This window comes from Lissotriton helveticus, chromosome 8 (genome assembly GCF_964261635.1).
Source record: "Lissotriton helveticus chromosome 8, aLisHel1.1, whole genome shotgun sequence".
NCBI classification, from domain to species: domain Eukaryota; kingdom Metazoa; phylum Chordata; class Amphibia; order Caudata; family Salamandridae; genus Lissotriton; species Lissotriton helveticus.
Genome location: NC_136069.1, coordinates 1,172,334,652 through 1,172,358,211, shown reverse-complemented (window position 1 = coordinate 1,172,358,211; position 23,560 = coordinate 1,172,334,652). Strand labels below are relative to the sequence as shown.

The window sequence follows — 23,560 nt, the reverse complement described above, 5'->3', positions numbered from 1 at the left end:
GAGAAGTCCCCATTGAGAATAGATGTCAATTTAAGATGCTGCTCCACACCTATAAGTCCCTTCACAATTAAGGACCAGCCTACATCAACCACCGCCTGAACTTCCACCAACCCTCCAGATACCTATGCTCGGCTTCCTTCTCCCTCGCACACACACCCTGCTGCCGCCGAAGCAACAGTGGAGGACACTCCTTCTACTACCTCACGGCAAAAGCCTGGAACAACCTTCCCCTCACTTACGGACCTCTGCCTCTCTTCTGGAATTCAGGAAAGGGCTCAAGACCCGGCTGTTCAACAGAACCCTATATTCTCAGAGCCTATATACCCTTGCGGGTGAGTAGCCGGGCTCTATAAATCTTGTTTGATTGATTGATTGATCCTGACCGCCAGAGTTACCAATACCTCTGGTATCAGTAACTTGGAGGGTGCTAAATATCGGCTTATTATTTTCAGGCCCGCTCCTGCTGAGTGTCTTAGTGAATAAGTACAGCACTTTCAGCAGGGTTCAAATACCGGGATAACAATAACAATTCTTAAAAAAGGTTATTCTACTTTTTATGACACAATATCAGCACTTGTTGGCAGTCACAGCAGAGAGCCCTAGTAATGAATGAGCATAGTCTAAACTGCTCATCTCTCATAACTAAGATCAGATCATGCACTGTTTTGCAATGTCCAAAGCATACACTGCTGTACAGAAAGCCGTCCCATGATAGTGCTCTCAATCAAGGACCTTTTATGCCTTCTCTCATGCTTGATAAGTAAATTACTGACACTGTCCAAACCAGCCATTCAGAGGCAATATCAAATTAAGAAATCTCCATACTTACAAATAGTACTGTTCTTTATCATCTGATCGTGCTGAGGCAGCCTTAACCACAAGTCAGGTGAGCCACGTACTTGACTTTGCCTCCTCTGGACAACTTGTGCCTGCTGAAGAATGTGTCATCAATCTTGCCTAGACAGTCTGTTGGGATTAAGTGCCTGCCGCGGAGATCTGCATGGTCCTCGAACTTTAATATGGAAAATGTCAGCTGTTATGCCTTCTCCTCCCATTTCTTATAATGGCTGCTGCAGTGAAGTTGTATAGATTTCTCAGCAGAGCTAAAATAAATGTAAAGGGGCAGTAATACCATTTGGCACATTGGGCCCGGTTGCAAACTACACATGCAAAACTAGCATTATCATTTGGTAACACTCTGCCAGTACTGTACAATTATGAATTAATTCCTCAGCGATGGGGAATGGTTGCAGACTTCGTTTCACCAGGTGAAAAGCTGCATCGTTTTCCAGGTTGTGGGCAGATTTATTGATATTTTAGGCACCATGACTGGAAGCAGGCCGTAAGTTTGGATCGTTGTGGGTGGGGTTGGAGAGAGGCGTGTTGAGAGGGTATCGGGGAGGAGAGAAATGGGCCCTGCCATTGGAGAGCATATGTACCCGTTGCCAAAAACAACTCATCGGGGACAAGACTGTGGGCCCGATTCACAGAACTAACTTAAGACAAAATCCTAAACGTACTACGATTTTGGTATTCACAGAAGGCACTTACTCATTTTGGTATTCACAGAAGGCACTTACTCATTGATGAGTAAGTGCCTTCTGTGAATACCAAAATTAGTAAGTGCCTTCTGTGAATACCAAAATGAGTAAGTGCACTTACTCATGTTGGTATTCACAGAAGGCACTTACTCATCTATGAGTAAGTGCCTTATGTGAATACCAAAATGAGTAAGTGCCTTCTGTGAATACCAAAGTTAGTAAATGCTAGTAAGTTTAGGATTTTGTCTTAAGTTAGTTCTGTGAATCACGCCCAGAGCCTTTGCTGCAGCTGCAGCCCAAAGCCTCAACTAACTTAATGATTTTCCGGCCGGTAAAATCGAGTCCACTGTTTTCGTGACTGGGCAGAGCGGTATTCCCCATAGCAAATCCGCTCCACCCACCTTTTACTCTGGCCCATAATTGTCTCCAGGTCATGATGTCAGGACTACATTTTGCATTAAGCAGGGCAGGCACATCTCAACAGGGTGCTAGGCCGGTAATCAGACAGCAAAGGCACTTTTCAGTGGCGCTATCATTATTTTCATGGAAGAGTGCAGCGCTAGAGAGAGAGCATGGGAGAAAAAGGCAGGAGAGGAAATTCCACCGGTGAGAAATAAAAAAGCACAAACATGAAAGGGAGGAGAGATGGATATAGAAGGAGATAGAGGGGAAACGGGGAGTGAAGAAGGCCAGGGGAGGGAATGAGTGATGAGAAAGAAAGACGGCCTAAAAAGCAAATTATGAGGGAGAGACAGGTGGAGAAATAGGGGCCATACTTAGGTCCATCTCCCCAAAATACTTCCAAATACACTCGTAAGCACTAAATATTGCACTCAAGTTCCTAAAAAATGTAATCTGTTTTTTTACGTTCTTTTGAGGTTTGATCTTGTCACAGCCCCACCACAATTTCACAATGTGTGACTGGCTAAGGCACACCCTTGCTGAGAAGTGTTGGCACGGTGCCAGAAACAGCAGAGCAGATCCTCCAGGGAGTATTGGTCGTTTTTAAGAACGATACTGTAGGTGTTTTGAGAAGTGTTGATCTTCTGAGATAGGTATTATGTGATGTGCTCCTAAAGTTAATTTTAACTTGGTTGACTCATAGCATAAATATTCAGCTTCAGCCCACCTTCAATGTCTTCACCCATTTCTAGGAAGTAAATATGATCCATTTCCGGTACAGGCAAGAGGGTCCAATGCGCTGGCTGGTGCAGAAAAGAGGAACCAATCAGGCTCTGCATGTGTGTCTGTCCAATCAAGGTTGATTGCTTAGGCTCCATAATTAGACTCTCGAATCTCCAGCAGACCGGTAATGACTGTCCATGACAACTTTGGGAGTCCCAGTGTGCATTAAAACTGCAAACTTGGACATCAGTGCTGAAAGCAAGTGAAACCTCTAGGGAAAATTATGGGGTAAATGAGGAATTACCGAGGGAATTGGACATGTAACTACAAATTCCCGGTGTAGAGAGCCATCAGGGCTCCCATATACTTTGTTGCCATGTGTATGCACGCCTCGGGCGGGCTTTTCCCGGGGTGATAAATAAATGACGGGAGACCGATCGTGGTCTTTCCTGCGCACCTATACAACTGAGCGCTGCGCGTAGGCCCCATCCCCCGCCAGAGCAGGCGCTACACCCAGTCCCTCCTTATTTCTTAGTGGACCCTCAGGGTTGAACCTGCAATCCAACAGAAACAACATTTACTGGAGTCACCAATGCCTATAGAATTTGTAACTTCAGGGAAGGATTACCAGGCCCATAGCTGCCAGGTTAACAGCTTACCTATGTGTAACACTTCCATATTCTCAGTGTGCTGATGTGTGACATTTCATTGCCTTATGTGTGACACTTTGACTGACACTTCATCTCATGTAGAACAAAGCAGTCATGACCATGTGGAATACACAATACAGACACATCCAACGTTTGTGCACAATAGTGATAAATAAACAGATTTAACCCTTGGGATTCTTTGATCAACCCCCGAATTGTATAAATTCTAAGCATACAAGATTCGGGATTTTGGGAGGAGCTTCGCGGGCATCCAAGATGGTCGTGTGAGCAGAGGGCTCCCGAGACCCGCGCCGCCCTTCGTACATATCCTTACAACATCCTGATTTTGAAGATGGGCTTTTGAGGACGAACTCTTGCTGATCCCGACGCTCTTTGACGAATTGAAATCGGACGTTGGTATCCACTTTTATGCTGTCTTAAACTTTGTGGCCCGCCCCGAGGCCAGACCGGGGGCTCGGCCACTTTGCCAGCCGGGGAGTAGTTGAATAACATCGGCCGGAGGGGTCTCCCCTCTAGCGGTCTCCTGCCTGACTTTCGGTTTCGTTTTCCTACTCCCGGCAATGATTGGCTGAAACGCAGCTTGGATCTACCCTGGGCCCGGCCAGGTGCTTTCACACCGTGGTGTGTCTTCCTGGCGCTTTGCCATCTACTCAGCACTATTGGCATACTTCGATTTTGGCCGATTTCACTGTTTTTGACCACATCCAGGCCGGCCATTTTCACCAGGTCTGCGTTCTTCCCGGGATGTGCTGGCCCGTCATCTGTCTCAGAATCTGCCCCTTTGCGAGCGGTATTTTTGCATTTGGGATGCATCATCCCAAATGCAAAAATCGCAATTTTAGAAATCGCTAAATTGCGATTATTTGCATTTAAGTAATCTCAAATTGAGATTCCTTAAATGCAATGCATGAAAGTTTTTAAAATAGCGAATTCGCTAATAGGGCGCGCAAAGTACAACTTCATGGTAATATGCAAAAACTTTGAAAAATGCACTAAAGTGCATTTTTCAAAGTTTCATGTTGCAACATATGTGCACATATCAATTTCAGGGGTGCAACAGGGTGTCCTTTGGACACCCCTGCACCCTTGAAATCGCAATCTCAATTTGCGAATCGCTAATTGCAATTCGCAAATTGAGATTGTCTTCCCATTCATTCCTATGGGCCTCTAGGCCCATAGGAATGAGTGGGGAGGTATTCCTTAATTGCGACTCACAATTCATTTGCGACTCGCAATTAAGGAATTCTAAGAAATCACTATTTTTTAAGTGATTTCTTGATGCATTCCATTTTGCTATTCCTTAATAGCGAATCTGTATTTTTCGCTAATAAGGAATCGCAAATTGGGTTGTTGATGCATCTGGGGGTAGGCCCCTGGGCCAGAGGCCACTTTGCCCGTGATTTAAAACGTCTCTGAGCTAAATGTGAACATGGATGTGAATTTTAGTAGCATGAACATTACTTTCTAAAACACAGTAGCTACCTTGCTTAATTATACATCTTAAGAGGCCTTTTCACTGGCCAGTCTCCTGAGAAACAGCTTCCAGTTTACAAGGGGGGTGCTACTGCACCTGTCGCACTGCTACTTCCAGGGCCACTGGATTGCATTTGAACTGACCAGCAGTGGGGAGCTTCTCAGCTGTGAACCAATGAGCGTATACGTAGGATCCCCATTCCAGCAAAGCAGAGATCATCGGCAGACACGTGTGAGGGTCCTGTCGCTGTGTTGAAGCTGCATGCTGCCTGCTTCCACACAAATAGGACCAACGCCTTTCTGAGGCTCCGCCCCTCTGCCCTGCTGCAGCTGGTGACTTTGCCTGTGTGGAGGGCTCCGATGGACTGGAGTCTAGATACTGGGGCACAGAGACCGAAGAAGCTCTATTTATTCCTTCGCTTCACAGAGACTGGCCGAGGCCTGCCCTATATTGACCGTAAAGTGCAGATCTAATGGATGGTGATCCTGCCTGGTGAGCACACTCCCTCTCTGTGTTCACTGTGGTCCTGCAACTTTAAGTATCGGCGAAAAAGCCTGCCAGTGCCTGGTGTCTTAGAGAAGAATCCTAACTTTTTAAGATAAATTAGGATAGTGCCAAACAGAGCTTCAGTCATATTGAAAAGTATCACATTTTTGAATCACCCTGTTATGTTGCTTTCCATTCATTACCAGTGTAAGGCACATTGCTTTCCCTTTGATACATCTGGCATTAGCCAAGACTGTTTAACTTTTTAAGATAAATTGGGATAGTGTCAAACAGAACTTCAGCCATATTGAAAAGTATACATTTTTTTAATCACCCTGTTATGTTGCTTTGCGTTGATTACCAGTGTAAGGCACATTGCTTTCCCTTTGATAAATCTGGCATTAGCCAAGACTGTTTGATTTTATTAAAATTATATATGTAATATACTAACGTATAGGAGCTTTGAGCCATCCCTCTTCGTCCTTTGGTCTATTGTTCTGTGGGTCACCATTTTTCTTCAACCCATTACAGCATGTAACAAGGTGCGTTAGTACAGCCCACTTCAACCATTGGCTAACTTCACTGTGAGTGACGGCATTCTTCTCTTTCACAAGGAGCACATCCTCACACAACACCCCCCTCCCCCACACCAAGTATCAGGGGCTACTATAGTAATGTATACTTTTTTTTAGACCAAAAAGTATTTTTACTTTTGGACAGTTTTGTAAATATATGGTGAGGGCTGGGCAGTTTCCCCAACAATAAAGTTCTACAAAAGCCATGACAAAATAAAACTAGCTTTGACAGAGCCAGAATGCTTAAAGTTTAGGCTAGGCCTATTGTCTTTGCCAGTGTTTGCTTTAATTGTTCTGCTGATCTCAGCAGGCTCTCAATATGGGAGGGTCTATAAAGATATTCCACAATGTGGCACGTAACTTTCAGGAAGCTGTGGAAATGAGTCATTGGAGAAGTGATTCTAGCTCAGATCTCACTATACTCTCTGTTAAAGGAATAACACAACATGCGTGAAGCGTAGCGCTAGGTCAGTGTTGCAGGTAAGGTTTCACTATTAATCTGATTTTTTTGCTACAGTACGATTAGATTTTATTTAACAACGTTTTCTTGAATTATGAGAATATTACAATTAAGTGCTGCTTTGCTTCATATGCAGACTGCTAAAGGCGCCGATTAGTGTTATGAGCGTAAATCAGCAGAGTAAAGGCGATTTATTGCTGCTACTTGCACCAGCCACGTCAATTTTCTGAAAAAGTGCTGAAAGGTCTAATTCTTGTTTTGTATATATAAAAAAGTCCTAAATCATGAAAGTGTTGTGTAAAACCGAAAGTGGTGAATTAAACTGTCAGGGCTATATATACATTAGTGAGCAATAATCAGGCGCACTGCAAGCACGTCATTGTTTCTCTGGTAGACTGCAAGCACTGCATTACACGTTGATCACTGACTGGCTGCATGTACCAAGCTGTGTGTTTCGACAGAACTTTCCCGGCAAGTCACCTCACTAACTTGCCGCGTGACGTCCTACTCCCTCAGGTGTCTTCTGGAAGTTCCGGACGCAGGAAACTGCACTACCCAATTCTGGCGGTGCTCTCACAGCATGAGAGCAGTGCCAGGATTGGATAGAGCAGGCTCTCTCAGCGTTCCTAAGAGCACTGGAGGCCTGCACTTTCTACCACCCAGCTGTCTTAAACAACTAGGTTAGAGAAGTTTAAAATGTGCATGTCTGGCTGGCTTTACCAAGAAGGCCAACCAAGTAGACATGTGCATTATAAAGCACACTTCTCCCTGCTGCTGTCACTTAGCAGTACTGGCCTGCCCTGTCCAGACACTAAGGGGCCCATTAGGATGGCTGGTGGACTTCCGTCCGCCCGCAACCCTAACGGTGCTGGGACCGGCCGCCAGTGGTGCGGCGGTCCCGACCTGGCGATTAGGATGCCACCGCAAACATGCCGGTGGCATCCTCCATTCCCAGCATTGTGGCGGGCGGTGCTCACAGCACCGCCCGCCACAATGCTGGGAATGCACTGCGTGCATTGTCATGCACAAGGTGACAAGCACCGCGAGGTGCCTGCCACCATGTCCATGACAATGCAGGTCGTACCATAGGTACCTCCATGTCCAACCCCCCCTAACCCAATAGTTGGCGCCCTAACCCAATAGTTGGCGATCCGTCCTACATCCTAATGACCCCCCTAGTTCGAGACAGGTTGTTGAAAAATAAAATGGTAATAAATAGACTTTATTACCATTTTACTTTTCAGCACTGGGGCTTGTGAGGCGAGCCATTCCTGCTTTCAAAGCAACAGCAGTTTGTGCAACTGTTCTATAGTGTCTTGGCGAAGAAAATGCTAAGTATTTAGATCTGTCTGAGCACCAAGCAGTAACCTTTTAAGAGTTCAGAACATGGACGCACAATATTTAGTCGAAATTGAACTAGGTTAACACACTGCCCTCCCTCATACCTCTGTAGAGGCTACCAATAAGAACACAGTCTTCAGCAAATCCAATAGGTCTGGCTTTAATGTGGTAACCTTTGCAAACACAGGCATGCAGAAATGCTGTATATGTTTACAAGATTGAAGCTTAACTTATTGTCCTTGCTAATGCTTGTTTTATTATTTATAGAGCTCAAACACCGTCTCTCATTGACATGCCGCATCACATTTTCTCTTACACATGCATACACACAGCACTGTCAAACACACAATGCTTTTAGTTAGAAATAGAGTTTCTGGTCGGCAGAGGTAGTTACCGTGTCCATGCAGGAACCACAATCCTAGTCAGGGTGAGTCAGACATACACCCTAAATTAACCTGTGCTCACCTTCTGGTAGCTGGGCACCAAGCAGTCAGGATTAACTTAAGAGGCAATGTATTTCTGAAACACTTCAAACAGTAAAACAGTGAGAACACCACACAAAAAAGATATCACACCTGGTTAGACAATCAGAGCTTAATTTAATTATCAAAACCAGACCAGATTGACAAAATGTCAATTAGTACAACCAGAGTTATACATTTTTAAACAATAAACTGAAATGTAGTACTTAAAAGCGTAAAGCACCAACAGGGGCTATCTGGTTGCGCTAGACCAGGTCAAATACAAATGTTCATGCCGACCGCGATGGAGCACTAATGGGACTCCGGGACCTGCCTTGGCCCGCTGAAAACAGTACCATGGTTTGGTGTTGCGTTGCCGACGAGATGTGAGGGGCAGTCGAAGGTGATGCATCAGCGTTGATACTGAGGATGTAGGCAATATGTTTGTTCCGAGCCGTGCAAATCGGAGCTGCGTCATCATCAAACCCCTCTGATGTAGGCGATGCATCATCGTTGAGCTGCGCAGCCTGTGATGCGATGTCTTCGCTCCTGGCAGCCAGTGGTGGCTTCCCAGCTAAGGCGGAGGTATGTCGCCCCACTGCCAGGTGCTGCAAAGAAAGGAAAAAATAAAATTATAATAACGGAATGTTATTTTCATTTTATTTTTTCCTCCTGCTGCGGCAGGGCATGAGGGGGCAGGGCGGAGATGCAGGGGAGGAGTGGTAGACACTCCTGTGCGCAATGACTGTTTAGTCGGCTCTCTTGGGCCGCCCAAAACAGTCATGCGCACTCTTCTTGTCTCCTTGCAGGCTGCATTGCAGGAACATGCCCACCCATACAGCCCCTAGCTGAGCGCTGTGTCACGGTGCTCAGACCAATCACAACGCTACATTGGAACGTTGTGATTGGTTTAGGGGTGGGAGCCTGGCTGCCTACTTCCTGTTCCGACCTGGAGTCGGACACAGGTAGCAGGAGACAAACACGGGGTACCCAGCGGCGGCAAGGCAAGTTGAACTCCTTTCTTTATTTTTTTGAAGAACATCCTGTGAGCATCCCGCCTGGTCCCCACCTACCCCCCCCCCCCCCCCCCACCACCCGCGAGCCATGCCAGCTGCCCCTGCTGGGAGCAACGGTGTTACATCAGTGTAGAGGGAGATGCACCTTGTCCGAGTCATGTAACAATGGTGGATTTTGGAGGCTGCAGCACTTTAGACCCACATCCAAGGGCCCAGGATTGGAATGGCACCAATTTGACACGGTAAGACTCTCAAATGACAGAGTCCAGGTGCTGTTGGTGAGTTGAACAAAATGTTTGGTGTCCCTGAGAATTCCAACAGGAGGCAAGCAGACAAGCCCTTTGAGTCAATTTGGTTGAGGGTTGGAAGGATGCAGTCCCAGTCCTTCTCCCTCACAGGCAAGAGGGCAGCAGGCAGCAGGTCAGCAGCACATCAGTGCAGGAGTCCAGCAGAGTAGCAGTCCAGCAGTGTGGCAAAGTGGCAGTCCATGTAACAGCACAGCAGTCCTTCTTCCTGGCAGAGTATCGACAGGTCCAGAAGTGTACTGAGTTGGTGGTGTCAGGAGTCCAGTACTTATACCCAGTTGTGCCTAAGAAGAGGAGGAGACTCCAAAGAATTTCAGACCCCCTGCCCTTTCTGCCATGGCTCCAGACTCACTACAGGGGGTATGCAGCCCTTTGTGTGAGATCAGGACACAGCCCTGTCAGGTTTGTCAGCTCCTCCCTTCCATTCTGCTCAGGATGCCCTTCAGGATGTTGACCACCCATCAGTTATACCTAAGCTCTCTTTGTGTGTGCCTGTCTGGAGGGAATGCACAAAGCCTAGCTGTCACCCACCCAGACATGTATTCAGAGACAGGCAGAAGGCACCACATGACTGAATTAAGAAAATGCCAACTTTCTAAAAGTGGAATTTCAGAATTACAACTCTGACTTCACCATTAGTTAGGATTTTAAATTGTGATTCCAGAGACACCAAACTTGAGGGTCCCATCTCTTCACAACAGGAAATTAAACTTATAAGATATAATAAGGTAATCCCAAAATTAACCTATGGGAGAGAAAGGCCTTGCAGTGGTGAAAAACACATGTAGGAGTTTTTCAATACCAGGACATGTAAAACGAAAAAGAACAACCCCTACCTTTTAAATAAACTGCACCGTGCCATTGGGCTGTCTAGGGCCTACCTTAGGGATGACTTATATGTATTAAAAAGTAGGGTTTGAGCATGGCAAGAGGGTTGACTTGCCAGGTCGATATGGCACTTTAAAAACCGCACACACAGGCTGTGCAGTATTAGGCATGAAACATGTTTAAAGTACTACTTAAGTGTGTGGCACAATCAGTGTGGGCTGACATTTCATTACCGAAACCTGAAAGTGAATTGTTATCACAATGGATTTTAAAACCAGTTGAAGGCCACACACAAGTGTGGCAATTGTGTGGCCTGCAACCATTCAATCAAAGGTACGGAATTCAGCCACCATGGTGTTAAGTGGAAACATTCTGTTTTTTCAAATTGTAAGACCAGAAATGTAATATACGCCATACTATGTCCCTGTATGAAAGTGTACATAGGGAAGACGAATCAACAAGCCAAAACTAGGATTACGCAGCACAGATTGAGGACCAAAAACAAGGTCGCTACTGCCCCAATGGTAGAACATTTTATTGAGAAAGCACATGGGGAGAACGACTTCAAGTGGGCAATTTTAGCTACCATTAATGCAGCAAAACGTCCATTGGATATTGAAAAAGCATTGCTCCAGAAAGAGGCATATTTAATTTTGAAGTTTAATAGTGCCCAAACTGGAGTGAATAATATGTCAGAAGTAACCAGAATATAAAGAAACCTTAGAGGTCTGTACAATTCAACCAACTGCGTTTCCCAGAAAGCATTTTGTTTGATTGAATTGCCGCCAGACTACGTTTCCCAGTATTCATGAAAAAGTCATATAAAAGCCAAGCCCCTCCCTAAAGATGTCTGCCACGACATCGAGTAGCCGGTAGTTAGATACGAAGTGCAGCCCAAGCATAATGATACATTTAGGTAATGATTAGATTAAAATCTAAGTGAACTAAAGTTGCTGCATAAAAATATGCGATTTGTTCATAGTAATGTTCCTTCGTTGTTGTAGGAACAGCAATCAAAAAGACAGTAGAGGTAACCAGAGGCAGCGCTACCCGTCAATATGGTTTAACGTGGTACGCACTTTTTTTTTGTTTGACCGCAAGCCCTCTGAAACAATGTTGCGAGGCAGTATTTAGTAAACGAAGCTCTTTCCCCAGTAGATTTTAGAAGAACGCTGTGACAGAAACGCTCTAGGCGCGAAGGGGACACCGTCTTGAAAAGAAAAAAAGATGTGAGGTATGCGCTTTTTTAAACTTTAAATGCTATGAACATGAAACATTGTCGTGAAGGGGTTTTAAATAAAGCTTTTTCCTCTTCAGGTAATACATATGCTGGGCCACAACCTATTAAGAGAACTGGATGAGTTAAGACATCTCTTTTCCATATATAAGGCGCCACAAAACTGTAATTAAATACATGGATATATATTTACGTCGACCAAGCGACCAGAATAGGTAGGACTCAGTTAAATAATGTGATCATAAAGATGAAGAGTCCTATATAAATATCACTGATAATATTCTCTGTTTTTCAACAGAGACTCCTTGATTAAAAGGAAATCCAGAGCGTAGCCTGGGATTAAATCTATGAGGAAGAAACAATTGCACCTCTTCAGGTACAAGAGAGAGTAGAATGTAGAGTTAGTGGAAATGTGTTAAAAAGAATGAAGCCCCATCTTAAAATGTTATACAGCTTGTACAGAAAATCAGAAAGCCCTGATGAGAATCCAGGCATTGATTTCCTATGATTCAAAACGCGGATTTAAAACCTTACATTTCTAGTTGATGTAGCATGCGATCAATGCTCTTGTGCTCATATGGATGTATAGACATTTTGTCATAAAAAGTCTAGGAGACTGATTTTTCCACTGCAATCTGTGAACAAGTGTATGAGTATTTGTTTATATATTTCTTTGTGTAAAATTGTGTACTGCGATGTAGTATGTAGAGTATGCCTTAATGGATATATGGATTTCAATTTTTTTTCGTAATTCTTTTTGAAATTATTTATATATGTATTGTTAAAAACTGTGGACTATTTCCCTTTTCATACATAAATAATTTAATAAAGATATAAACGTATGAAGTAAAAGGTAAAAATAAAATACTGGTACAAACAAGAAGAAATGTGTTTGGCCATGAAGCATAAACTATAAGAGCTTGCAAATAAAGTGAGGTTCAGGCAATTATTTTTTCATTTATGTATACGGCCTCCCTAGTCCTCGTCCCTAAGGGCCAAACTCCTCAATTCCTTCAAGCAGGCCTATTGGAAGCATTTAATTTACAGGCCATGGGCACATGTAGTGCACTTTACAAAGGACTTATAAGTACATTAAACATGCAAATTGTGGATACAGTGTTCCCATGTTTTGAGTAGAGAGCACATGCACTTTACCACTGGTCTGCAGTGGTAAAGTGCCCAGAGTCCTAAAGCCTGCAAAAACATGCCAGCAAAACATGAGGTCGAAAGGCAAAAAAGTCAGGGGAAACAACGCCAAGGATGCCAGGTCTAAACCTCTTACATACACAAGCAAATGATAACAGTATGGTAATGGTATTGAGGGTAACAGTGGAAGAAGTGGTGATGCTAGTGGTGGTTATAGTAAGAGTGAGAAAGGTTGATAGGATGGTAGTGATAATGGAGGTAGTGGTGGTGTTGGTGGCAATGGTGGAAGGGATATGGTGGTGGTGATGGAGTGATAATAGTGGGGGTAGAAATGGTGGTGATGGTGATGCAGTAATGCTGGTAACAATGAAGTACTATATTGTCAATATCTTAAAAGGTTATGCATTGATACTGTATAATCTTTTGAAAACATATCCCTCAGACCTTGCTGGTCTGCATCAAAGCCAATCTTGTAATCTTGCGTGGGTTGCTGTTGCTGAGGCTTGTTGGGTCCAATCCGGATTCTGGATTCTGACAAGTACTATATTGTCAATATCTTAAAAGGTTATGCATTGATTCTGTATAATCCTTTGAAAAACATGACCATGCAGGGTGGCTGTTGGACATGCTGTGTCCAAAATGAGCAGTCTGGCAAGCAAAGCAGAGGAGTTGCCAAGTACAGGCAAAGCATAACAGAAGCCAAGGGCTCTATGAGCAATTTTAACAAGGATGGCAGGGTAGAATAGGAGCTGGAATCATTGCACTGCAGTGAGGCGATGAAAATAAGGGCAGAGCAGAAGTCTGGACTGCCATGACCCACAGTAACAAAGAGGGAAGGTAGGTGTAGGACTTGAAATCTCGCAAGACATTGGAAATGCTGGATGTCAATTTTGATGTTAAGCCATCCTTACATGTAAACACAAAAAAGCAATTGGGCTCCCATCTTAAGATCAGGCTCACACCTCAGTCCTGACAAAGGCTTGAAAAAGCCATGGCACGAAAAAAGAGGAAAATACAGAAAAGGAATTATTTCTGTGTGCAATGCACGTATGAGGTAAAGAACTGCTTGTGTGACAATTGAGTAAAATATAGCATCATGGATTTTAAAGGAACCGCTTCCTAGGAGAAGGAGTGAAAAATCTTATAGCAAATAGCATCACAGTCAGAGAGAAATACCCCCCTGGGATGATCCAAGATGTAATTGACAATGTTCCAAACCAATGGATGAAGGGGGTTACACAAAGCTCACTCTCTATATATTGGAAACAATAGGTCTTGCAGAGGGCTTTACTGCCAAGGCAGACCTGAAAAGGTGTTTGAACGATCAGCAGCTTGAATAACATGCTTTAATACAGGTTTCTCCCCCCACAATACTGTAGAAACAATTAAACAAAATGCAATGCTCCTTTCTCAACTGAATCAGGTGTCCTATAATGAGTGAAGAGCAAGAGCAATACCTTTTTTTCCCAAGCATCTGTGGCCCCTTCTGTTATACAACAGTGCTTCTGGGGGGCAGAAAACAGATGCAAATGCCCTTCGCACCCCCCTGACTCTGTGTGTAATGTGGCCACTGGATGTGGCAAGGGAGTCCCATGGACACCCTAAATCATCCCTCTACAGGTGGGTATAGTCACTCACTGAACTCACCTGCAGTGGGACCTCTGACCCCTTTGAAAGTGCAGACCAGGTGCCGCCTGCACAATGAACAATGGTGTGGCTGCACGACTGCTTCAAGCAAATGATTGAAGCAGGAGAACATTCACGGCTGCCCTGGGGGCCGTGCATTGAATGTAATAGGGTGCACTGTCCCTGTTTGCACCATGCATACCTGTTTAACAGTGTCATCCTGTCAATCAGGAAATAGTGTGCTTGTCACATAATACGGGCACTTGAGTTTCCACACACTCAGAATACATCAGGAGAACTAAGTCCAAAGTCAAGGAACGCTTGGCATGAAGTTGAAGCTCACATAATAACGAGACCAAACAGTTGGCAGCCTGTTACCGTTAGAAGTAAGTTGTGATTTATTTGAAATATATTTTGATAAAATCATAATTTGTGTCACTGGCTTTCATCAAGTCATCTTGTCTGCAGATTTAACAGTGACAATTCTCAATATTATATGCTATCCTAACATCGGATCACTGACTAAATATCGACGGACACAATATAGACTACCCAAAATATCGACGGACAAAATATCGAATTCCTATCTACAAACAGGTAAGTACCAAAATATCGAGTCCAAAATATCGTTTATATATATATATACATTGTAAAAATATCGAATTTGTAAAAAATAATGTAAAATAAAAAAATTATTAAAAATTAATAGCTAAAATATACTTAAAAATACTTAAATGACCTTAAAATTATTAAATAATGAATTTAACTTATAAAAAAATCATATCTGTTAAAACATATATATATATAAACATAATATTAATAAAAAATACACAATATTATTACCGTAGGATAGCGTAGGGGCAAAAATTACTATTCCCACTCCAGAGAGTGCAATAGTAGGGAAAGCGTTGGATAGCGTAGGGATAAAAATTACTATTCCCACTCCAGAGAGTGCAACACTAGGGAAAGCGTTGGATAGCGTAAGGGTAAAAATTACTATTCCCACTCCAGAGAGTGCAACAGTAGGGAAAGCGTTGGATAGCGTAGGTGTAAAAATTACTATTCCCACTCCAGTGAGTGCAACAGTAAGGAAAGCGTTGGATAGCGTAGGGGTAAAAACTACTATTCCCACTCCAGAGAGTGCAACAGTAGGGAAAGCGTTGGATAGCGTAGGGGTAAAAATTACTATTCCCACTCCAGAGAGTGCAACAGTAGGGAAGGCGTTGGATAGCGTAGGGGTAAAAATTACTATTCCCACTCCAGTGAGTGCAACAGTAGGGAAAGCGTTGGATAGCGTAGGGGTAAAAATTACTATTCCCACTCCAGTGAGTGCAACCGTAGGGAAAGCGTTGGATAGCGTAGGGGTAAAAATTACTATTCCCACTCCAGTGAGTGCAACAGTAGGGAAGGCGTTGGATAGCGTAGGGGTAAAAATTACTATCCCCACTCCAGTGAGTGCAACAGTAGAGAAAGCGTAGGATAGCGTAGGGGTAAAAATTACTATTCCCACTCCAGAGAGTACAACATTAGGGAAGGCGTTGGATAGCGTAGGGGTAAAAATTACTATTCCCACTCCAGAGAGTGCAACAGAAGGGAAGGCGTTGGATAGCGTAGGGGTAAAAATGACTATTCCCACTCCAGTGAGTGCAACAGTAGGGATAGCATTGGATAGCGTAGGGGTAAAAATTACTATTCCCACTCCAGAGAGGGCAACAGTAGGGAAAGCGTTGGATAGCATAGGGGTAAATTTTACTATCCTCACTCTAGTGAAAATAAATTAATGTAAATCACATAATTATAAATTAATCAATTAATACATTTTAATTAGCAATTAAGAATTAATTAATTACCAATTAAAAATTAATTAACAATTTATTAAAAATAAATACCAATTAATTATTTAACATGTTTAAATAATTATAATTAAATTACTTCCCACCCTATTCCCCTATAAACCCACAACCCGCTACTAAAAATAAAATAAAATTATCCACATAATTATCAATTAATCAATTAATAAAAATTAATTATCAATTAACAATTAATTAATTACCAATTCAAAATTAATTGACAATTTATTAAAAATAAATACAAATTCATTCATTAACATGTTTAATTAATTATAATTAAATTACTTCCCACCCTATTCCCCTATAAACCCACAACCCGCTACTACAAATAAAATAATATTATTCACATAATTATCAATTAATCAATTAATAAAACATAATTATTAACTAACAATTAATGAATTACCATTTAAAAATTAATTGACAATATATTCAAAATAAATACCAATTAATTAACATATTTAATTAATTATAATTAAATTACTTCCCACCCTATTCCCCTTTAAACCCACAACCCGCTACAGAAAATAAAATAATATTATTCACATAATTATCAATTAATCAACAATAAAATTAATTACCAATTAGCAATTAATTAATTATCAATTAAAAATGAATTAACAATGTATTCAAAATAAATGCCAATTAATTAATTAACATATTTAATTTATTATAATTAAATTACGTCCCACCCTATTCCCCTATAAACCCACAACCCGCTACAGAATTAAATTACGCAAAAATTAAATAACATAAAATGAATTACTTACAATAAATTACAAATAAATATATACTTTTCACACATATACTAACATACAAAACACTTAAAAAAATTCGATATTATTTAAAAGTTGATATTTATAATGACCTATATTATGTACTTCGATATTTTGACTGTCTATATTTTTAAATTCGACATTACAGTACTTACCTTCAAAACGATATTTTGGATGTCTTTTTTGGACTCGATATTTAGGTTACTCGATATTTTGGAATCGATATTTAGACCGTTTACCCTAACATCACTAGCAAGTCTGCCTGGCTAATGCTCAACAGTGCAAAAATAAACTCCCTAAATCCTTCCCTTGATATCTGGTGGAGTTTCCAGTCTTGACAGATTTCTACTTTGTTGTGTCAGTACAAAGCCCTTTTTGAGATCACACAGGGTGTCAAGATACACAGACTAGCCCACAGGCTGTCATTCAGAAAGAGAAAGATCCCTGCCCGGGAATCGAAAGGCTATCGATGAGTAGGACACAAGCCCATGCCCACGATAACATAATGTGTCAGTAGCACATGGTTTGAAAATCAGATGGGAGCTATGCCCACAGAGATGCTTGGTGTTATTGTGGAAAATTGGATGTCAAGTGCACTGCATGGAGTCAGTGCAGAGGACACATAACCCTACTAAGGGTCAAACAGGTTGTCAGTGCAAAGGAGACGGTGGTATTCCAGGGATGTCCAGGTTACAATGAATGTCACTAGAGACGATATAGGTCCTGATAATTGCCACTCTCAGTGCCTATGAATTATCACACAACTGCTCAAGTTAACTCAGGAGTTCAATCAAGAGGATGCCAAGCCAGCCCTCATGGGGGTCTGTGAGGACACATAGATCAGTTGAGGATGACACAATGTGTGTGTGAGGATGATGCAGAGCCCTAATGAGGAACACACAGGGAGTTGGTGGGACGTAGGTAGGAGCGCCATTGCGGTACTGAGATAATACATTTATAACTAAAAAAACAGGCGGGAGCAAGAGGATTATTTATTGTCCACATCTCCTAAATCTGTCAAATGGTGACATTCCATGTACCGTGCTGAAGCGGGATCTTTCCTTAAGTCGCCAACTTCCTGGTTTTAAGGTTCTCATTTTCTGGATGCAAAGACCCTCACCCAATTAGGTGGCATTCTTCATCATCTGATCGTGGTCCACATTGGGAGGGATGAGCAATTCCCAATGGGCTCCAGAGTGGATCTCCTTTTGCAGAACTTTTTGAGAAATAGGGAGCCAAAGGTTGAGGTTCCTTCAGACCTTTATGTTTTAGATAGGTGTCAATTTGTGATTAAAATTACCATTGGTTAGTTTTGAATAGGTTTTTATTGTTAATTTACAATATTGAGAGTAAGATTAAAAGCAGAGGACGGATTTGCAGGAAATTATAAATAATCCCAAATGTCCATAATTAGGAATTAGTTGGCATGTTTCTGCCTTCTGACAATGGGTCATCGGCAGTCCTCATGACCACCAAATTTACCTTAATCCAAATCTCTTGGGTCTTCAAAATAGTGTTTATGTTAGGTAAAATGTCATGAAATTATATTTGAAACTTCCTAAACATGAATGTCAATTGGAACATTTCCCTGTTTTGTAAGAAATATCTGTCACCACTTGTGGACACAGCAAACGCATGCCTGTGGAGAAGTGTGGCTCAATGGTTAGAGCAGGCAGACCTCGATGCAGAGCTCTGGCCAGGGTTCGATTCCTGCCTCGGCGGGTCTCGGGCTCATTAATTCCCCAGACCGGATATTCTCGCCTCAGCGCCTATTCTGATCATGGGTCCCGCGCTGCAACTCTGGGCAATAGCAGCTTGCTTAGTCTCCACAACGGCCCCCACAACGCGAGGGATGCCTGGTCTGCACCATGGGGGTGCCCAGGAGTGGACACTTCACAGGGAAAGCCAGGAAGGGTTCCCTTGTGGTATTCGTACAAGCGCCGGGAAACCCACTGCGGGTAGCTGTGCGCTATACAATTACAAAAACATTTACATTTACATGCTTCAATACATTTGTGAGAATCCAATCAAGGACCTAGTGAACAAGCTTGTATGAGAGTGGAGGATCTGCTTACCTTAACACTGAGGGTCTTGGGCACCATGGGGAGTAAGACCCCGGTGTCCTCATGGTCACATTCTATAAAGAAGGAAAACCGTGCCGCTTCCTGGAACCTCTTTGTGGCTGATTAACTTTCTCGTGCTTGTTTATCATTTCCCCGACTCAATAGGCAGCTTATCTTGTGTTTATGGCCAAACCTATACGGCAAGTGAAAATAATTAACAGATGTGAACCTTTTCTCAGACACACTGGGTTTCTAGGTGGATTTATAAGTCCCTGTAGAAGGAGCTGATGATGCAGAATCCATAATATTGATATTCATACATTTGTTAACATTGCCTTTTTGTATATGCCTCCAGACCTTCAGTAAGCATCACAGAAATGTAAACATATTTGGATGTTTCTTTCCATCTCCTTCACCTTGACTATGTTTAAGATCTGAACAAAGCCTGGGCTTTCCTGTAGTCACTAGATAGAGTTGAGAGTATCTCTTCCCCACTGACTGACTAGATAGAGTTGAGAGTATCTCTTCCCCACTAGGGCATTCGTATAGGCTGTTGGTTGCATATTGCAGTATTTTGCCAATCTAAATATCACTGCCCCTAGAGTGTATGCACTGCTATACAAATTCCAATAACTTTAGACTTTGTCAATGCTTGTTTTCATGTTTCCTATTCACATCTTGAGGCCATGAAGCCATACAGCCAGTACAGAAAAGGGGCGTGGACATTTCTAACAGAAGCACTGTATTCACAGTTTGACATCGTTCTTCTGTGTCCATTGCTTGCACCCCTCCCTCCAAAGAACTACTGACTTTAGTGAGAGCTTGTGGACTGGTGCTTTAATGATCTTGCATCAGAGAGCTAAGCTCACCGAGCTAGTGACCTGCAGAGTTTGTCGCGCTGCCCCTCGCCAATTGAGAGGTAAGACTGAGCACTCCTTGGCCACTACTTGGCATGGGAAGGGACGCCGTGAGCTGATGGGTGATGGGACGAGAGACCAAAACTGATCCATGAGGCTAGGGACCCTCAGAAATCCGAGGAGAGACAAAAGCAGGACTGAATACAAGTTTGTAATGGGGAGATCCGAATCCATCTAGGGCACTCTACTCCATTAAATCAGTTCCTTAAGGACAAACCCAAGACAAGGTTAGTCCTCCCAACAAACACCCTCAGGACGAAACCTCGCCAGTTTCAAGGAAATGCCTGATTTAAAAAATGTCCTACACAAGGACGCAGTATAAGAAGCCTCCCCTATGCAAGTAAAACATGCTGCACTCCAAGATATGCCCCCAAAAGTGACCTGAGTGCCGCCTCTTCCTTAGAAATCCTACATGCATTCTTTATGAATGGGTGCCGGGCTGCCTCTCCAATATACTTTCTATTTGAGGTCATCTGTACGGGGCTGTGTGTCAAGCACACTCAGGTTTTCAGGAGCAGCAGTGGGTGGCAAGGGTGCTCACTAATCTAGTCATTTTTTATGCACTTATTTATCAAGACACTTAATCATCCAGTCACTTTCCAACCCATTTTTACATTCATCCATGCACTCACCTATTCATTGAACCATGTTTTTATACACCCCTTTACTCATTCATACACTCACTTGCCCATTTATCTTATCACTCATTCTTCTATGCACTCATCCATCCATTCATCAATCCATGCCCTCATTCATCCATTTATTCTTTTATCTATTTACACACACATATTGAGCAATCCACGAAGAAGCTCTTTCACATATATGATAGCAAAACCTATGACTTTATTAAAGATTTTCCTCATATAATGCTTCACCCCACAATGTTTTTGTTGCTAAGCGCTGCAGATAGCCGATTCGTGATTATTAATGGGACTTAGAGCTGAGGTAGAGTTTGGCGGACAAAAGTGGTGCACAAGCATACAAATGTGATGGAGGACCCTATTCAACACACTCTTCGTCTGTTAGTACTATTGTAAGTTGGGCAGCCATCAGCTTTCCACCAGTGGTGCCCCTATTCGCTCCATCAACACGAAGCTTACTCAAATGGCCTGATGGAGTATGGCCGTCAGAGTAAGGTACAACACTGGCCACCCTATTTAGGGCGGACGGTCTAATGTCCTTTTTTTCTGTCCATCACCACTGGGAAAACCAGGCAGTCACGAACAGAAAAACTAAAATAACTACCACACACACACACACACCCAACAACATACTCCCTGAATGTGATGGGCATTAGTTATTTGTTTTTCAAAAATAAACTCCTAGTTTGAGAGTTTGTTTTTGAAAAACAAAATGTTTGGAGGGCAGCGGTCAAAACGGATGGCAGCCATACAGCAGACTTTTGGTAACTTCAGGGAAGCTATTTGTGGCAGCGGTACCTCTGAAGGTATAGAGCTCATCACTGGACCAGTGGTAATCTCTAACTTTAGCAGTCCTGTGTCTGGCAGGTCACCCTTGGCACTACCTGGGAACTATCTGTATGAGGGAACCACGCAGTCCGGCTCCCACTGTAGTTTGCTTTGGCGCATCCAAAGGACTAATACTAATTGCATTTTTATAAAACAAAAACACCAAATGGTGGTTTTTAAGAATTGTATATATATCACTCTATTTTAACTACTTCTTTTATACTGATCGGTCTTTTGTTTTGGTTTTTATTAATCACACAAATAAAGTGTCATTGTCATCGTCAGTCCTGTGTCTGTCAGGGTATCAGGCATAATCTCCTCTTCCTCCTCCTCCTCTTCCTCCCTGACAAACAAGGATAAAACCACCAAGCCCTTAATGAGTCCTAAAGTTTCCTGACTGACTGGGGGCGGACAGAGTCAGAGTGCTCAGTCAGCCTTCTCAGGGTCGGGCAGTGCTGTACACTGGCAGGACACTGTGCTGCTGCATCATCAGAATACAAAATAGAAAAAAGGCTCTGAGGTGGTTGCAAGAGCGAGCAACATGGAGAGGAGAGAGACACACAAGGATGACAGCTGGAAAATACATGCACTTGAGGAGTGCTTATGCTAGAAGTCACAAGAGGAAGCAGCGGGGGGAAATCAGATAGATGGGAGTGATCAACACAGTGCAGAAGGTAGAGAGGCACACAAGGGAGACAGCTGGAAAACACATGCGCTTTTGTGGAGTCCTTAAGGGAAAAGAAAAAAAGTAGTTCCCTGAAAGAGAGCAGTGAAAGGACACAAGTAAAAACACAAGGTGGACAAGCAAACTATTGAATAAGAAACAAGCAACTGAGTGTGACAATGAGCCAACCAATGGTAAACAACGCGCTGGATTTAAGCCCACAGTAAGATCTTGGTAAACTGACAATTGGTGTTTTGCAACCATACAGCTTGCTGTCTGGTAGACTCGCCCTAAAAATAGCCAAATGCCATTTCCTTAATTTAAAGCCACTAGCTCATGCAGCTTTTACATATTACCGTTAGGTTCTTTTTCTTCCAAGTACAGCATGTAAGCCTTTACAATATGACCAACACCTTTCCAAAAGTTGATCAGCAGATCGGAGTAAAAATATGTAGGTGTTAAGGCACCTCCCCGAGTGTTTTCACATAACATTAATTAAGAACTTGTGTAAAAGCTAACCGATACATAGACGCCAAAAGCTAACCCATACATAGACGCCACTGTTGAAAAGATAGTTATGTGAATGAATGAATATATATATATATATATATATATATATATATATATAATTTTTTTTTAGCTATAACCACAACAAACAAGTTCCTCAAACTGTTTGAATTTACAAGATTAAAGTAGGGAGGGGAACTATTCGTGTATTTTATTTGGAAAGCACCTCATGGTGCAGAGTAGGGCATAGGAGTAGATTTTAGAGCATGTGATATCTTATATAGAGAAATCCCCTACAAGACCACAAGTGAAGTTTAGATTGTAAATATTTGCTGTGTGAAAGTCAAATGAAGAAATTGCAACTAGAATACATGAGTATTATGTAGAGTGGCTTTAATTATGCCTGACAAGGAAATACCTGCTAGAGAGAGTGATAGAGGTCCGTAAACAGGGCTTCATGGTGCAAACACTTAATTGACTATATATCACCGTCCCAAAGGCAGAGAGTGAACCGGGCAGACTAGTCCAGTAGGGCATTTATACAATAACATGTACAAATTCAGATGTTCTTGACCAGGCATTAGAAGTCCCCTTCAAATTACTTTTAAATTCTAAAACCATCCACACACCTTTTCAATCCCTTTCTGATTAACTGCAAAGGCAAGAAAATGGAGCACATTGATTTACTATAGGTATCCGACAGCACTATTTACTTCACAACACTAAAGATTTTCCCACTGCAAAAGGGTGTCCTTTCCTTAGTGCACAAAGACCTTTGCTGTCTGCTTTGTGGCGCTTGTGTAGAGAGGGCGTACTCAGGTGGATCAGCTCAAATACTTGTACGTTTTGACGCAAGCCCAGTCTACTAAGATAGCCAGACATGGATTTCCATCGAAATCGAATGCTTTCTTGAAGAAAGGGGAACTGTGTTTATTTCTCAAAAATACATGCATTGCGTGTGTGCTGCAGTAGGATGTATGACGTTACAATGCATACTTTTACAACGCATTCCATTACAACGC

The 23,560-nt window shown here is 42.6% G+C and overlaps 1 protein-coding gene across 2 annotated transcripts in view; it reads left to right on the top strand.

The window, feature by feature from the left end:
• The first annotated feature begins 6,246 nt into the window (after positions 1 to 6,246).
• The window catches only part of LOC144773202 (granulocyte-macrophage colony-stimulating factor receptor subunit alpha-like), a 372,152-nt gene continuing 354,838 nt past the window's right edge, over positions 6,247 to 23,560 (top strand). The window contains exon 1 of one of the 2 annotated variants that reach the window (XM_078658090.1): positions 6,247 to 6,352. The gene's annotated coding sequence lies outside the window, so the exon portion shown is untranslated. The remainder of the gene's footprint in view (positions 6,353 to 23,560) is intronic. The other variant, XM_078658091.1, reaches the window with a different exon arrangement.